This window comes from Melanostigma gelatinosum, assembly GCF_949748355.1.
Source record: "Melanostigma gelatinosum genome assembly, chromosome: 1".
In the NCBI taxonomy this organism is placed as follows: domain Eukaryota; kingdom Metazoa; phylum Chordata; class Actinopteri; order Perciformes; family Zoarcidae; genus Melanostigma; species Melanostigma gelatinosum.
Genome location: NC_136634.1, coordinates 27,308,622 through 27,326,963, shown reverse-complemented (window position 1 = coordinate 27,326,963; position 18,342 = coordinate 27,308,622). Strand labels below are relative to the sequence as shown.

At 47.4% G+C, this 18,342-nt stretch overlaps 1 pseudogene across 1 annotated transcript in view; it reads right to left on the bottom strand.

The window, feature by feature from the left end:
• Positions 1-9,208: 9,208 nt before the first annotated feature.
• LOC306785519 (C-Jun-amino-terminal kinase-interacting protein 1-like) overlaps positions 9,209-18,342 on the bottom strand; it is a 32,842-nt pseudogene continuing 23,708 nt past the window's right edge. The window contains exons 9-12 of the transcript in view: positions 14,257-14,367; positions 13,921-13,991; positions 13,711-13,809; positions 9,209-9,281 (exon numbers count right to left, since the gene is read on the bottom strand). The product of the transcript in view is annotated as a C-Jun-amino-terminal kinase-interacting protein 1-like (transcript). The remainder of the gene's footprint in view (positions 9,282-13,710; positions 13,810-13,920; positions 13,992-14,256; positions 14,368-18,342) is intronic.

Below are 18,342 nucleotides of genomic sequence, written 5' to 3'. Positions count from 1 at the left end.
CCGGCGTCGAGGGTTGATCGTAAATCTGTTGTGTTCACATCAGTTTATACGTAGGATGATTTGCAGCCCCACTAGTAGCTGAAGTTCGTCCTGTTTGTTACACAGTGAGCGGACGTTTGAGAGGAATATGCCCGGCAGCGGTGTGTGGAATCCACGTGAGCGGAGACGTACAAGCACGCCGGCCCGCTTTCCTCTCCTGCGTCGCCTCACTGCTTGAGAAAGGATGAGCGCACCCTTAGCAAGAATGTCCAGTAATTCCACAGAAGTTAGCAGAAAAGTTGGAACTAAATCCGCTGGAGTCGTACCCCTGATGTTCATGAGCTCATCTCTGGTGAAGGAGCTCCGGGTATCGCAGCATAAAACTGAATTAACAACAAAAACAACACAAAACATTGCGCACCGAGTCATCGAGGCAGCCATGTCCGGCGCCATCTTTATTGACCAGCTAGTGCCCTTGTCCCTACTGGTAGCATGAGGTGGTACCTGCAGTCCATCCAGGTTTCACAGGTAGTCCGGTTCCTCCAGGATGGCACATCCATACGAGCCGTCGCAAAAGGTTTGCTGTTTCTCCCAGTCCCGTCTCAAGAGCGTGGAGGGGATACCAGGAGACGAGCCATTACACGAGGAGAGCTGGACAGGAAACAACCCAGCAGCAGGACCAGTATCTGCTCCTTTGTGCAAGGAAGAACAGGAGGAGCACTGCTAGAGCCCTGAAAAAAGTACCTCCAGCAGGAGAGCAGGTTCACAAGTAGCACATGAGACAGACGGGACAGAGTCTGGAGGTGACGTGGCGAGCGTCATGCTGCCTGCAACATCATCCAGCATGAGCAGTTTGGCGGTGGGTCAGTGATGGTGGCACAAACCTCCACATGCTAGCCAACTGTACCTTGACTGCTGTTGGGTACAGGGATGAAATCCTCAGACCCATTTTCAAGCCTGACGCTGGTGCAGTGCACCCTGGGATCCTCCTGGTGCAGGACAATGCCCGGCCTCGTGTGGCCAGAGTGTGTAAGCCGTTCCTGGATGACAAAGGCATAGAGCCATTGACTGGCCTTCACGTTCCCATGACCTCAATCCATTGGAGAACCTCTGGGACGTTATGCATCTGTGCATCTGACGCAGCCAAGAGAGTAGTGCCACAGACAGTTCAGGAGCTCGTGATGCCCTGATCCAGGTCTGGGAGGAGACTCTGCGTTGTCATGAGTGCATACATACACACTACTGAGTGAGTCACATTATGAGCTGTCGTGATGAAATTCAGGCCAATTTGATCAGCTGTGATTTAAATTTTTCCCTTTGATTTCAGGAAAATCTGAATTCAGACCATCGGCCTGGCATACTGGAACAACCCCGGTGTTCCATCGTTTGGGGTTCCCCTCGGGAGAATGTCACACATATCAGTGAACACGAAGGCGTCGCCCTCTAAATAGCATGGAATATACCACTCTCAAGTTGTGGGTGGAAAATGGGCAAATGCTCCATCCCTCCACATACTGGAGTGTCTGGAGCTGGCCACTGTATGGAAAGTTTGTGTATGGCACTTTGTTTGAACATGTAGTTGAAAGTCTCATCTTACCTTGATACAGTCACTGATTCCCAGTTGAACGCATCGAGCAGAAACTAGATAATGAGCAGATCAAGACAGCCTGTGTCAGAAGACCTGTACTCCTCTATGTATGATTGATCTGAGGAGTGGACCTCTCTATGTATGATTGATCTGAGGAGTGGACCTCTCTATGTATGATTGATCTGAGGAGTGGACCTCTCTATGTATGATTGATCTGAGGAGTGGACCTCTCTATGTATGATTCCTCTGAGGAGTGGACCTCTCTATGTATGATTCCTCTGAGGAGTGGACCTCTCTATGTATGATTGATCTGAGGAGTGGACCTCTCTATGTATGATTGATCTGAGGAGTGGACCTCTCTATGTATGATTCCTCTGAGGAGTGGACCTCTCTATGTATGATTCCTCTGAGGAGTGGACCTCTCTATGTATGATTGATCTGAGGAGTGGACCTCTCTATGTATGATTGATCTGAGGAGTGGACCTCTCTATGTATGATTCCTCTGAGGAGTGGACCTCTCTATGTATGATTCCTCTGAGGAGTGGACCTCTCTATGTATGATTGAGCTGAGGAGTGGACCTCTCTATGTATGATTCCTCTGAGGAGTGGACCTCTCTATGTATGATTCCTCTGAGGAGTGGACCTCTATGTATGACATGACGTTGAATCTTGTACTTAGTCGAAGCTTTGCCACAGTCTACTGAGTACGTAGCTGTGGTATTCTCTTCCCTCTTGCAAGCGAACAAACAGACAAAGACAACTTTGAATCTTCTGAAGACTTTGTGAACAAAACTCTCTTCCCCCGATTAACATAGAAATCTTCCATCACACCATTCTGTTGCTAACTCTGGTACAAGATGCCTCATGTGTGACGCATGTGATTAGGGGAGGTACTAGAATCAGAGTAACATAAAAGAAGCAGGAAAACTGTGAGATTGGGCTTTTCCCCCATCTCTAGAGACTGGGATAGACTTCTTTAATAGACCCTTGGGGGTCTTACCCCCTCAGAGGTGGGGAGTAGAAGACCCTTTGTGCGTTATCAGAAGATCAGCGAGAGAGAGAGAGAGAGAGGAGAGTTCCAGGGTAGAAGCTGGATTATACTTCTTTAGCAAATCAGCGAAAGCTGAATAGAAATAAACCTACGTATTACAGTGAGAGTGCTAGAATTAGTTATTGTAGTACTGTGACTGTTTCATTGAATTTTAATTGTTGTATGTGACTGTTGTGTGAAAACCTTTAATAAAACAACGGCCTTACTATTTGTAAGTGTCTGAAACCAAACACTCTGGTTCTTTAGCACAGTTAACCGTGTGACCCAGACACCAGAAGCTACCAGAGGAGCTGAAGGTAAGTTCTCTGGGTGAAGACTTGGCAGTGTTAGTCATAAATGGTGAGATGTTCACAATAGGCAACAGTAAAGTATAGACGGTGTACATAACTATTCATACAGGGTGTTAGGGTTACATCCTACTGAGAGCGCTATAGGGCGTAGCCGTAAAAGACTTTCACAAAGACAATATTTCCGAAATCCTAACGACTCAGCTATGGGGTGAGATAAAAGGCCGAAGGTATAGTTCTGACACCTCCAAGAGGAACCTAACCCTCGCAGGTGGGACAGCGGACGGAGTGACCGCCGTGCTAGGTGTAAGCTTGTGCTGCTTTCCCCGGGTCGGGATCCCTTCACGCTACAAAACCCGAGAAAAAGAAACCCATCTCCATCAAGGTTTTTATATGTTTATATAATATATAATAGTCATTAGGAATCTGTAACAAAATGATGTCCTTTATACCACATCAACTATCAAACAAACTACCCAATTAAATGAATCATTTCCTATTTTCTTTGGTATTTTTGTTATATACACTGTATATAACAAAAATACCCAATCAAATACCCAGCAACCATCATTGCACATCTGTATATGCAATGATGATTGCTGGGTATTTGATCATGTGACGAGTCAATATGGGAAACGGTAGCTAGTTTAGTCGCAAGACTGACAAGCTGAGCACAAACTGAGCAAGCAGTGATGCGGTTCAAACATAAAGGTGGCAGTAACAGGGTCCTTTAGAGCAGGTAACACCTAAACACTGATGAGTAACTGACAAATACATCTTTCAATCTCTGACAAAAGTCAGCCACAACTGCAGTCACTCAAGTTTAGCCCTCCAACACATTCATATATTGCAAAATCCTGTCAAGGGTTATGATGAATAAAAATGAGGTGAACTTACAGACTTGTATTCTCGAAGGAGAAGGTCCTCTGGCTCCCACTGAAGAACATGTATTCTAAGTGCAGTTGTAAATGTAATTTATTGACAAGAAAAACTAGCATCATTATCACCAGTCTGTGCATCTTCTGTGTCTTCATTTTACAACATCGATATCATGCGGTGCTACACCCAGGTTTAAACCAACAGCATACAATGATAACTCCGATACAAACATACATACATAGAGTTTCTATACAGGATATATCGATATTGATGAGTCATGTACAGCAGATCCCCATGGTGTTAGAATCAGAAGAGTGGAATACAAAGAAGACACTTTCTGGTGGATCACAACAACTTCCTGTGGTGCACCTTGAATGGCTGCATGGAAATGAACGTGGTGGAAAGTACACTCAATGAGACTGAAACAGTTTGTCTTTCTTCCAGCTCGCCATTCATTTTCATTCACTTCAGTATGAAACTCAAACAACTGAGACTTGGAAGTGTGACATCTGCCATCCATCTTTGTAAAGTTCTTGTCCGCTTAGATTTGGGCAAATTTCTGATGCATTATTGAATTATTTGATCCCGTTCTGAAATGAATGATAGTTTGGGTGTTTTGAGGTGGGGTTGTATGTACTTATTCACAGTCAGCGTGTTACCGACAGAAGACAGGAGAAGCAGGGAGGACCACCAGCTCTGGAGCAAAGTAAAGTGTTGCAGTGGACGAGTGCAGCACCAGAAGCTTTTTAGCCAATCCACCTTTTAAGAGAGCGTAGGTAAGTTTCACTTTCAGGCTGTCTGCCGGCAAGATGAAGCAGTGAAAACCCTCCAAATATGGCGAACACTTCAATTGATATTGATTTGTGTAGGTGGGTCTTTCTTTTAGATGTCGACAGCAACTTATTGCTTTGCTCTTGTGTCGGTGTTCCTGCCTGTTTCTCCAAACTGGGGATGTGTTGACCGCCAACTACAGTCAGTAATACACTGACTTTGGATGAGGACCTCATACAACCCGGCTTCAAACACCCAAACCATTTCTTTAAGGCAATGGCAGGTAATGGCATATGTGAAATCAATGTTTGTCCTGTATGAAGGCTTCATTTGATACAGGTTTTGCAGACCAAATATAGATGTCAAGATGTTAGTTTCGCCTGCATTGTTTGTATTCTTCCTAGACTACAAAAGTAACAAGACCATGGGAGAAATACTTAGCTACTATTAATACTGCAAGTACTAACGCAAACTATAACAATACATTTGTGCAAACTCTCAGCAAAATGTTTCATTACATCATCTTAGATTAATGGCCTCCTGTAGAAAAGGTAATCAGTTCTACAGTAAATATGAAGTCAATCAAAGAGCATTGAACCACAATGACTGACTGAGGAACGACACCAGCCCCGTGTTCAGATGCACCTTGGCCGAATATCTCTCTCGAGTCCCAGTAACATCATTTAACACGACTACTCATCTGGATGAGATTGACTGTATGGATCTAAATCGTATGATCAGAGACATCAGCAGTCAGCAGCTCAGCAGTCACCATTACACCAGAGCACACAGCACTATCCTCTGAAGACGAAACATTTCAGCCTTCATTTCCATTGACTTTACATTCTCTAATCCAGTGATTCTTAACCATAGGGCCGCGGCCCATGATTGGGCCGCGAGCGCCACCTAGAGGGCCGCGAAAAACTTTCAGTTTTGCACCTGTGGGCCGCGAGGGCCGCGGGACTGCATAGGTTATCAATTGAAGACACCAGAGATCTTACTGTTATCCATGAGACGCTCAGTTACGATACAGCTTCCCACCACCTGGTGGCGGTAATGCGTCAGTCAGTTGTTTAACAAGCTGCAATAAGCAGAAGAAGACACTCAGCTAGCCGCTAGCCTGTAGCGAAAGTTATGGATAAGTTATTAAAAAGAAAAAATGAAGACGACAGTGGTGCCATACCCCCCAAAAGTCTAAATGTGTTCGCAAGTACAACCCTGACTTTCTTAAGTACGGCTTTGTGAACGGAGGCAACGAGGCAGAGCCGAGGGCTCAGTGTGTGGAATGTGAGCTAATGCTATCAAATGAAGCACTGAAGCCTTCAGAAATAAAGCGACACGTAGCGACGAAACATCCAACGCTCGTGGGAAAGTCTGTTGGGCTTCTTGTTGTGTATGCAGGTTTACATACACATGACAAATAAATGTCTTTGTGATCATCACATTGTATCATCTCTTCATGGAAGAAACTCTGTAGAATGGTCATACTTTGTCCAATCTTCTTCAAATTTGAGGCAGTTGTTCACTGATAGTGTAGTTACAGCCCTATACTGTCCTTCACCTGTACAGATACAGCCACCGGCAGTTATTTATACTGAAAGATACTTTTTTATTTTATGCGGACAAAAATCTTAAATTTTTACTGACTCCAAAGGCCCACTGCTCTGTTTCTGTATGACCTACAGGTTGTCTGACACTTTTGATGCATATAGTCAGAGTGGGCCCCGGGATACTTTGTACTTGAAAAGTTGGGCCCCGAGGTCAAAAAGGTTAAGAACCCCTGCTCTAATCTGTTTACCAACTCGTTCAACTGCTTGTACAGATGCATTCCGACTGGCTGGACATTCCAGTCCAAATTGTCACAACCTGGATCTTAAAGCTGCATTAATTGATTTTCAGGCTACTTGAGGCAGCAGGACAAGCTGAAAACACAACTTTGCCGTATAAAAGCTGTAATGTCTAGCTTGTTAGCAAATCTTTGTCTCTTTACATATCTGGCAGACACTGAGTAATATTATCGTTATTTTGAGTCAATGCTCAGATGGCCTGAGAAAAATAAATCCAATATTCACTTTCGTTTGGCTCTATTTTGGGCTCCATCAGCCCATGAGAAACGCTCTGTCTCTTTAGCTGCTGTGTGCTCCACTGTGTTCACCAGCTAGCTGCCAACTGTCAGTGCACAGTGGGTTCATCAGAGCCTTCAGCTCAAACAGCTTCCTGCTGCTCTCAGATGACAGGTTGGTCGGGGTGGAGCTGAAAGAGGCTCTTCATAAGAAGAAGAAGAAGAAATGATTCATAGAGCTGAGCGTCACTGCGTTGTTGGATAAAAAGTCTCTGGTTCATCACTGTGTGTGTCTCCTTTTACATTGCACATCGTCATTTGATCCAACATGTGACTGGTGCAGCTTTGAGCCTGGAGCTAGTCTGAGAAACAAGGAGGAGCTGCATGGACATCAACTCCCCTTGCTTAGATAACAAGTATTTCCTTTTAAATACATCCCATTCAAAATAAAACAGGAAACTAATTCTATGTCTGATGACAAATAAGTGTTTCCAAGCTGACTTGACCACAACTTGGTCCTAGATTTGAGCAGCCAATGCAAAAGAAGTCTGAGCTGAAAGTAACACGGACAGACATGGACAGGAGTGCACAGTGATCCACTTCCTCACCAGCCACTTCTTTTGCACATGTAGTAAATTGCACAGCGTCATTTGGGCCTTGTTATTCCAAAGAGAGGACATTCGATTGCTCAAGCAGAGAAATGCTGCAGGTGTTTGTAGTCGAAACCACATTTGGTAAAAAAGAAACATCAAGCAGCAAAAAGAGAAATGGGGCACCTTAACATCTCCAAAGGTCTCCAGCAGTAGATTGTCTAGTCGGGGTTATAAGATACAGAATAAGTCTTATATAGTTCTGAAAACATTAGTTTGTCCTCATTGGTGCAGAGAAGCAAGCAGCTCCATTCGTTTTTGTATGTTCCTTCAAATTGTTGTATGAAGCTAATTTCACGCAGAAGATTTACCGTCTTTTCATGAACATGCAGTCTTGCGTTGTGTCTCTGATCCTCACGTGTGTGTTTGTGGTAACACTGCTGCCTTCCACGCCATTGAACTGGGGTTTGATTCCACCTGTAAACTCAGACACCTGAAGATGGGCTCACGTCATTGGACACTGCGTTAAAGCTGCAATAACTGTGACTGGAATTCTAGTTTGTTTACCCAAGTGAACACAACACTCATGATCACTAACATTGCTGATCTATGCATTCTCAGCATTAGAAATTAATTTTGGTCAAGAGGATGAATGTTGACTAAGGGAGATGCTCTTCATTGCACTCCCACTTCATTATCAACAGATACATTACATGCAAGTCTTACATAACTTGCTAGGTTTTGCTACTTTTCATTCTACCTAAATTATTAATACATAACTTCATTGCAAAGTAAGACTTCTAAGTTTTCCTTTCAGTCAACATTATTGGTAACATTATGGTCCTACTTTTACATCAATATTCCCAAGTTTAGAGACTGGAATTAAAAAGGTTTGAGTGATTAATGTTGAACCACATGTGACCGTACAGCTAAGAATGGGCTATGACGTTCATATGTACACAAACTAGAACTCTAGCTACAGATATAGACCCTTTCCACTCGAGTGCATTCATCGTACCAAGATTAAAGATTTCGATTTTGTTGTGAGGAACCTTTTTTGAATTGATTCGTGTTTTTTCATTTTATTGACTAATCAGTTCATGAAATGTCAGAAATGATGGCAAAGGTTCATTATAAGAGCTCAAGGTGATGTCTTCACATCGTTTCTCATGTCTGACCAACAGTGCAAAAACACAAACATATTCAATATCCATTACATGATATTTTAGAAGCTGGAAACAACAAAAGATAGCGTTTTCATCAGCCACGCTATCGTGAGCTTTTACACATGTCAGCGTCCGTCAGTCGATTATTCGCTGTGGTGATCTCCTGGCCTTTCATCTAGTTTGGTTTATGGCCAAACAACCTGAAACTGATGACATTACCATCAGCCTCAGCTGAACTTTGTGTTTAACAGATGTTAGCGGCTGACATGATGAACATGCCATTGTGCATATGTTAGCATGCTGAAATGAGCATTTACAGTAGCTTGAAGCACTGCTGTGCCTAAACACAACCTCACTGAGCTGCTAACGCTTGTTTTTTGATACATGAATTAAATGGTTAATCAATTACCAAAAATGTCACTATTCATTATCAGACATTTCACCAAGTTAAGAAATGTACAACATAACGATTCTGTCATTAAATGAACTCCATAGTCCTGAAGGCTGTCGATATGGTTTTACATCCAATATCTACATGTAGTCACGTGACCCATAAAATATATCAATATCACATATCTGTATTTGTATTTAGGTAGGGTTTATGTCACATCGGTTCTCAGTGGATGGAACATCTCATGTGATCCAATCCATCCACAGAGGTATTTATATTGTGACATGGCTAAAGTAAGGACAAGCTCGCTGTGTCACTGGATGCAGGGAAGAAGAGGAATGCAGTACTCTGACAAAGACATACGAGTGGTCCAGTCTGCTGTGTAAGACCAAGCTTACATGCACATAGTGAGTATTCAATACATGATGTGGATGGGGAGAGGTGTTACTCAATGAAGATGTCTTCAGTGGGACAGGAGTAGCCAACGTTCTCCTTGTAATACTGCTGGAACGCCCTCCTGTGGGACACCAAAGGAGAGAACACAAGGAAAGACAGAAGAGATGAGCACACATCTGTTGTGTTGTATCATCCAACACTCTCTGGGTACAGAGGAAGATAGAACTACTGGCCTGACTGACATTATAGATATCATTATAATGTATAATATCATTATAGATATTGTCAAAAAGAGTTGAGATCCCAGGATCAGCCTTAAATGAGGAATACATGGTAGGCCTGTAAATTAGGTTAAAGGGACACAAAGCGTAAAATTAAGAGAGAAAAGATGAAATAGAATAATTATTTTAAAGCAAGCATGTATTACATAACAAATGTAAAGTGATTTTAACAAATGTCAACCTGATAATAATAATAATATGTGTATCTGAGAAAGAGTGCAGTTTGTGTGAGTGTTTAAATTCAGGAAGTAAGCAGAGTGAGGGGAATGTGAAATCCTGAAGGGATGTGGAAATATCGGCCGAAGAGAAGAAAAGAAAGAATAAGGAAAAAAAGCATAATAATGAGGAAGGATGAAATCAATGATTATTTTATAAGCAAGCGTGTGCTAAATAAAGCCATTAACAACTGTAACCGTGATGATGATAGCCAATCTGAGTTAGAAATGAGTGTGTGTGAGAATAGAGGAAGTGAGCTGAGAGCAGGCCTGGATGTGGAAATAACTGCTGCAGAGAGAGAAGGAGAGGAAATCTAATAAGTATTTTAAAAGCAAGCGTGTGCTGAATAAAGTGGTTAACAACTGTAACTGATTATAACAACTGTAACTGATTATAACAATTGTAACTGTGATTAAGATAACCAGCCTGAGTTAGAAATGTGTGTGTGTAAGAATGCAGAGACGTTGGGATTGCAAAATCAGGCCTAACGGAAGGCAAGGTGATTTCCACACGTTCACAGGACAAGCGCACACATATTATGATGAGGAATGGATCAGGTGCCGAGTGAGAAAGGAGGGGGGTCAAGATAACCCAAAGGTGTTATAAAAGAAGTGACACGCTGACAGACGAGAGGATAACGTCGTAAGAGCCATTCGAGTGCTCCACCTGAGAGGACCCTGGACTTCGCTCTACAGACGCAGCGGTGGACTTCGTCTCTGCTCAAGAATGAAGAAAAGAAAGAAGAAAAGAAGGAAGAACAAAGACGACAGAAGCAAGACCGAAAACCAACCGAGAAGGACGATCCAACCAAGAAGGAAGAATCCAAGTGAGAAGGAAGAATCAATCCAAGTGAGAAGGAAGAATCAATCCAAGTGAGAAGGAAGAAAGACGAGAAAAGAAGAAAGAAGAAAGACGACAGAAGCAAGACCGAAAACCAACCGAGAAGGACAATCCCACTGAGAAGGAAGAATCCAAAGTGAGAAGGACGATCCAACCAAGAAGGACAAATCCAAGTGAGAAGGAAGAAAGACGAGAAAAGACGAAAGCAGAAGACGGCCCTTCTATGAGCAGAGATTGAAAGACGAAGAACCACCTATCCTCCCTGCTCAACTTTAACAAGATCAAAGATCGCTGAACAGACGTCGTTTGCCGAGCAGGCAGGAGTGAGGAGGGTCTGGCCAGACCCTCACCCCTGACAACTCCAAAAAATAACTTTTCACCGCACCCAAAGCCAGCTCCAACCTCTAACCATGAGTATAACCAAAGAATTGAAAGTAAGAAATCATGTGTAGTATTATTATTTTATGTGAGCTGAAGCTTTGCCCTTGCTAAATATATTTTGCAATAAATATCTAACCTGCATTTCAAGTAAAATTCTCAATTGCATTAATTTGCTTACGTAGTAAATGTTCCTCATGATAGTAAAAAGTTAAATCTATGTATGTCTAACAACTGAGTTCTGAATGGTTATCCTAATGACCAATCCACTTAGCAAACCCTTACGGCTTTATAAGTAATACAAGCCGTTAAAACCAAACCTGGCAATTTACCAAGAGCACGGATCCAAAAGGGGAAGCTACCATAACTGACGTGACAGGTAGGTGCGCCCGGGGTAGGGTGGACCCTCAGCCGAGTGCGTGGTTACCAGAGGAAGCAGGGGAGACGTCAGGAGTAACGGTAGTAAGCAGAGCCAGGCGAGTTCCTCGAAAAAACACCAGCTTGCCAATCTTTTAATCGAGAGCTGAGTCAATAAGTAGCCCCGTATCGGGCCAAGGAAAACCCCCGGATCTAACAATATGATTATAATGTATAATGTAATTATAGATATGATTGTATCGATAATGAATGTAACTATTTTTGTCATTAAAAGTATTTAGATCCTTCACTTAAAGTTACAACAAGGAACTTTCATTGAGTCACGATTTGGTCGGTCCCTGTGGGAGGAAGTGGTGGTGTTCCTGAGCACCAGATTCCCTTCAGAAAACCTCTTATCTAACTGCAGCAGCCTGCTCGGGCCTGGTTCTCCAGCAGCGTGCTCGGGCCTGGTTCTCCAGCAGCGTGCTCGGGCCTGGTTCTCCAGCAGCGTGCTCGGGCCTGGTTCTCCAGCAGCGTGCTCGGGCCTGGTTCTCCAGCAGCGTGGTCGGGCCTGGTTCTCCAGCAGCCTGCTCGGGCCTGGTTCTCCAGCAGCGTGGTGGGGCCTGGTTCTCCAGCAGCGTGGTGGGGCCTGGTTCTCCATCAGCGTGCTCGGGCCTGGTTCTCCAGCAGCGTGCTCGGGCCTGGTTCTCCAGCAGCGTGGTCGGGCCTGGTTCTCCAGCAGCCTGCTCGGGCCTGGTTCTCCAGCAGCGTGGTGGGGCCTGGTTCTCCAGCAGCGTGGTGGGGCCTGGTTCTCCAGCAGCGTGCTCGGGCCTGGTTCTCCAGCAGCGTGGTGGGGCCTGGTTCTCCATTAGCGTGCTCGGGCCTGGTTCTCCAGCAGCGTGCTCGGGCCTGGTTCTCCAGCAGCCTGGTCGGGCCTGGTTCTCCAGCAGCGTGCTCGGGCCTGGTTCTCCAGCAGCGTGCTCGGGCCTGGTTCTCCAGCAGCGTGGTGGGGCCTGGTTCTCCAGCAGCGTGCTCGGGCCTGGTTCTCCAGCAGCCTGGTCGGGCCTGGTTCTCCAGCAGCGTGCTCGGGCCTGGTTCTCCAGCAGCGTGCTCGGGCCTGGTTCTCCAGCAGCGTGGTGGGGCCTGGTTCTCCATCAGCGTGCTCGGGCCTGGTTCTCCAGCAGCGTGCTCGGGCCTGGTTCTCCAGCAGCCTGGTCGGGCCTGGTTCTCTAGCAGCCTGGTGTCGGACCGTCAGTCAGCCCAGTATCATGGCAGGTGAAATAGTCGCGAACACAGGACTGTCACCTTGGAGTCCGGTGTTCGACACAGCATTGTTGAGTTATGGTTGTGGAGTTATGGTTGTGGAGTTATGGTTGTGGAGTCATGGTTGTGGAGTCATGGTTGTGGAGTCATGGTTGTGGAGTTATGGTTGTGGAGTTATGGTTGTGGAGTCATGGTTGTGGAGTTATGGTTGTGGAGTTATGGTTGTGGAGTTATGGTTGTGGAGTTATGGTTGTGGAGTTATGGTTGTGGAGTTATGGTTGTGGAGTCATGGTTTTGGTTTTGTTGCCTCAACCTAACCTCTGTTTTTAACGTAATTTTGTTCAGAAAAACAAGTCGTTCCAAAGAGTCTCCAGCAGCGTGGTGGCATTGTTGTTTGCTACCAGTAGGAACCAACTGTTGCATAACCGGTTGTCACAGTTCAGCTCCACCCTCCTCTCCCTCCTCACCCTCCTCATCAGTCCAACTCCCTTCACCTTCAAGCCGCTCTATAGACTCCTGCCTCCCAGACACACATTTGCCAGATTGTTCTTCGGTTTCCGATGCCAGACTCTGCAGCACGCTCTCAGGACTGATCTCCTGTTACTGACCCTGCCTGCCCCTGTTCTACCCGCCTTGCCTGACTCCCGGTAAACCCACCAGCCTTCTGATCCTGACCCTGTTTAGAGTCTGCCTGCTGTTTCTGGAAGTTTGTAATAAAAGGCCAAAGATCCCTGGAATCTTGTGTTGCATTTGGGTCCATATACAACCGGTTACACCAGTAAAAAGTTCCTCACAATAACTTTAAGTAAAAGAAGCAAAAGCCCAATGTAACAATATCCCTTTATATACCTGCATTTGACTTTTTAGTAGCAAAGTAGTACTTATTATGCAGAGTTGTACGTTGTTAAACCATTATATTATCTGCTCATTGTTATAATATCTTAATAAGCGAAGTAACTAGTAACTGTTGCTTTTCAATAAATATAACCTAGCGGAGTCAAGTATGATGGAGCCAGTACAACATTTCCCTGTGTAATGAAGTAGAAGTATAAAGTAGCATAAACTAGAGGTACTCAAATGAAGGACCAGTACTTTATGTACCTTTCGGAGTACTTTCCAATGCTGGCCCTGAGCAGATATGTATATCCAACAGTCAAAGTCAGAAACTATGTATCCAACAGGATAAAAGCGAATAGAGTACACAACAGGTCTTACCCTACAGACTCGGCCAGAGGGTGTGATGTTGTCTCTGACATCATCACGTGACAGGCAAAGCGCTGTTGGTCAGGGTGTTTGGTGATGATGCCAAAATACCTGCAGTGGAATGATCAGCATTACTGTTCACAGGTTGACTTCCACATATTTGTTGAGGCAAATCTGCTCATGCAAGTGTAGGAATCGATACGATCGAGTGGTCCGACTCACTTGCTGTGTTTTGGATGACAGCCACAGAATGAGATGTTTTTCAACTGGAAGAAGTGGAAGCACTGGTCCCCCTGAGAGCCGGACACACACACTGAGATGTCAACCTTTCAATGTTTTCAGTTCCAAGCGTTCTATCTGAGATATTTATCCAAATTGTCAGAGTAGAAATCAATATTACCTTTTTTGTAGCAGTTGTAGTTACTGCTGATTGCCACAATAGAGCGCTACAGCTAACTACAGCAAAGTAACTTATTGCCAACATCATAACTACCTGCAGCAGGTGACTGGATATAAAAAGGTATTAAGCTGAAGAAGGTAGGTAGGTAGTGCACGTACCCTGTGTGCAGAGTGACACTGGTCATGGACACTGATCTTCACACCCTTCACACTGACCTCCAGCACACAGGCCGAGGGACGCTGACCTGCTGACCGCCTGTTACACGCCACCTGTAAACACAAATAATCAATCAATCCGTCAATAAAGATACCCGAGGAGCGTTGACTCTCAGCAGCACGGTCTGGTGTATTCTAGATGGATCAGTAGTGTTGGGCCAGTCTTTGGGTCATTATCATGTGACCATGATGTTTGTGTTTGTGGTTGTGGCGGCCGCACTCAAAGGCAGATTGAGATGCTGGCTCATAGGGAGAGATAAGACTGAAATACGCAGGGAGGTCAACATTCTCAGACACTTTCTCCAGAAAGACATTCAAAGGGTTCACAGGAAGCGTCAGAAATATATTTGTGACCTCCGCACAGCTGAACAATCACGGCGTGACTAACCCTGACCCACATAAACTCCCCTGAGCCCACCAGCAGCAGCACTGAGCCCACCAGCAGTACTGAGTCCAGCAGCAATACTGAGTCCAGCACCAGCAGCACTGAGCCCAGCAGCAGTACTGAGCCCAGCAGCAGTACTGAGCCCACCAGCAGTACTGAGCCCACCAGCAGTACTGAGTCCAGCAGCAGCAGCACTGAGTCCAGCACCAGCAGCACTGAGTCCAGCAGCAGTACTGAGTCCAGCACCAGCAGCACTGAGTCCAGCAGCAGCACTGAGTCCAGCAGCAGTACTGAGTCCAGCAGCAGTACTGAGTCCAGCACCAGCAGCACTGAGTCCAGCAGCAGCACTGAGTCCAGCAGCAGCAGCACTGAGTCCAGCACCAGCAGCACTGAGTCCAGCACCAGCAGCACTGAGTCCAGCAGCAGCACTGAGTCCAGCAGCAGCAGTACTGAGCCCAGCAGCAGCACTGAGTCCAGCAGCAGCACTGAGTCCAGCACCAGCAGCACTGAGTCCAGCAGCAGCACTGAGTCCAGCACCAGCAGTACTGAGCCCAGCAGCAGTACTGAGTCCAGCAGCAGTACTGAGTCCAGCAGCAGCAGTACTGAGTCCAGCAGCAGCACTGAGTCCAGCAGCAGCACTGAGTCCAGCAGCAGCAGTACTGAGTCCAGCAGCAGCAGCACTGAGTCCAGCAGCAGTACTGAGTCCAGCAGCAGCAGTACTGAGTCCAGCAGCAGTACTGAGTCCAGCAGCAGCAGTACTGAGTCCAGCAGCAGCACTGAGTCCAGCAGCAGTACTGAGTCCAGCAGCAGCAGTACTGAGTCCAGCAGCAGCACTGAGTCCAGCAGCAGTACTGAGTCCAGCAGCAGCACTGAGTCCAGCAGCAGCACTGAGTCCAGTAGCAGTACTGAGTCCAGCAGCCGTACTGAGTCCAGCAGCAGCAGTACTGAGTCCAGCAGCAGCACTGAGTCCAGCAGCAGTACTGAGTCCAGCAGCAGCAGTACTGAGTCCAGCAGCAGCACTGAGTCCAGCAGCAGTACTGAGTCCAGCAGCAGCACTGAGTCCAGCAGCAGTACTGAGTCCAGCAGCAGCACTGAGTCCAGCAGCAGTACTGAGTCCAGCAGCAGCAGCACTGAGTCCAGCAGCAGCACTGAGTCCAGCAGCAGTACTGAGTCCAGCAGCAGCACTGAGTCCAGCAGCAATACTGAGTCCAGCAGCAGTACTGAGTCCAGCAGCAGCAGTACTGAGTCCAGCAGCAGCACTGAGTCCAGCAGCAGTACTGAGTCCAGCAGCAGCACTGAGTCCAGCAGCAGTACTGAGTCCAGCAGCAGCACTGAGTCCAGCAGCAGTACTGAGTTCAGCAGCAGCACTGAGTCCAGCAGCAGCAGTACTGAGTCCAGCAGCAGTACTGAGTCCAGCAGCAGCACTGAGTCCAGCAGCAGTACTGAGTCCAGCAGCAGCACTGAGTCCAGCAGCAGTACTGAGTCCAGCACCAGCAGCACTGAGCCCAGCAGCAGTACTGAGCCCAGCAGCAGCACTGAGCCCACCAGCAGTACTGAGCCCACCAGCAGTACTGAGCCCACCAGCAGTACTGAGTCCAGCAGCAGCACTGAGTCCAGCAGCAGTACTGAGTCCAGCACCAGCAGCACTGAGTCCAGCAGCAGTACTGAGTCCAGCACCAGCAGCACTGAGTCCAGCAGCAGCACTGAGTCCAGCAGCAGTACTGAGCCCACCAGCAGTACTGAGCCCACCAGCAGTACTGAGTCCAGCAGCAGCAGCACTGAGTCCAGCACCAGCAGCACTGAGTCCAGCAGCAGCACTGAGTCCAGCAGCAGCAGTACTGAGCCCAGCAGCAGCACTGAGTCCAGCAGCAGCACTGAGTCCAGCAGCAGCAGTACTGAGTCCAGCAGCAGCACTGAGTCCAGCAGCAGCAGTACTGAGCCCAGCAGCAGCACTGAGTCCAGCAGCAGCACTGAGTCCAGCAGCAGCAGTACTGAGTCCAGCAGCAGCACTGAGTCCAGCAGCAGCACTGAGTCCAGCAGCAGCAGTACTGAGTCCAGCAGCAGCACTGAGTCCAGCAGCAGCACTGAGTCCAGCAGCAGCAGTACTGAGTCCAGCAGCAGCACTGAGTCCAGCAGCAGCACTGAGTCCAGCAGCAGCAGTACTGAGCCCAGCAGCAGCACTGAGTCCAGCAGCAGCAGTACTGAGCCCAGCAGCAGTACTGAGTCCAGCAGCAGTACTGAGTCCAGCAGCAGCAGTACTGAGTCCAGCAGCAGCACTGAGTCCAGCAGCAGTACTGAGCCCAGCAGCAGCACTGAGTCCTGCAGCAGCAGTACTGAGTCCAGCAGCAGCAGTACTGAGTCCAGCAGCAGTACTGAGTCCAGCAGCAGTACTGAGTCCTGCAGCAGCAGTACTGAGTCCAGCAGCAGTACTGAGTCCAGCAGCAGCAGTACTGAGTCCAGCAGCAGTACTGAGTCCAGCAGCAGCACTGAGTCCAGCAGCAGCATTGAGTCCAGCAGCAGCAGTACTGAGTCCAGCAGCAGTACTGAGTCCAGCAGCAGCAGTACTGAGTCCAGCAGCAGTACTGAGTCCAGCAGCAGCAGTACTGAGTCCAGCAGCAGCACTGAGTCCAGCAGCAGTACTGAGTCCAGCAGCAGCAGTACTGAGTCCAGCAGCAGTACTGAGTCCAGCAGCAGTACTGAGTCCAGCAGCAGTAGTACTGAGTCCAGCAGCAGCACTGAGTCCAGCAGCAGCACTGAGTCCAGCAGCAGTACTGAGTCCAGCAGCAGTAGTACTGAGTCCAGCAGCAGCACTGAGTCCAGCAGCAGTACTGAGTCCAGCAGCAGTACTGAGTCCAGCAGCAGTAGTACTGAGTCCAGCAGCAGCACTGAGTCCAGCAGCAGCACTGAGTCCAGCAGCAGTACTGAGTCCAGCAGCAGTAGTACTGAGTCCAGCAGCAGCAGTACTGAGTCCAGCAGCAGTACTGAGTCCAGCAGCAGCACTGAGTCCAGCAGCAGTACTGAGTCCAGCAGCAGTAGTACTGAGTCCAGCAGCAGTACTGAGTCCAGCAGCAGCACTGAGTCCAGCAGCAGCACTGAGTCCAGTAGCAGTACTCAGTCCAGCAGCCGTACTGAGTCCAGCAGCAGCAGTACTGAGTCCAGCAGCAGCACTGAGTCCAGCAGCAGTACTGAGTCCAGCAGCAGCAGTACTGAGTCCAGCAGCAGCAGTACTGAGTCCAGCAGCAGCACTGAGTCCAGCAGCAGTACTGAGTCCAGCAGCAGTACTGAGTCCAGCAGCAGCACTGAGTCCAGCAGCAGTACTGAGTCCAGCAGCAGCACTGAGTCCAGCAGCAATACTGAGTCCAGCAGCAGTACTGAGTCCAGCAGCAGCAGTACTGAGTCCAGCAGCAGCACTGAGTCCAGCAGCAGTACTGAGTCCAGCAGCAGCACTGAGTCCAGCAGCAGTACTGAGTCCAGCAGCAGCACTGAGTCCAGCAGCAGTACTGAGTTCAGCAGCAGCACTGAGTCCAGCAGCAGCAGTACTGAGTCCAGCAGCAGTACTGAGTCCAGCAGCAGCACTGAGTCCAGCAGCAGTACTGAGTCCAGCAGCAGCACTGAGTCCAGCAGCAGTACTGAGTCCAGCACCA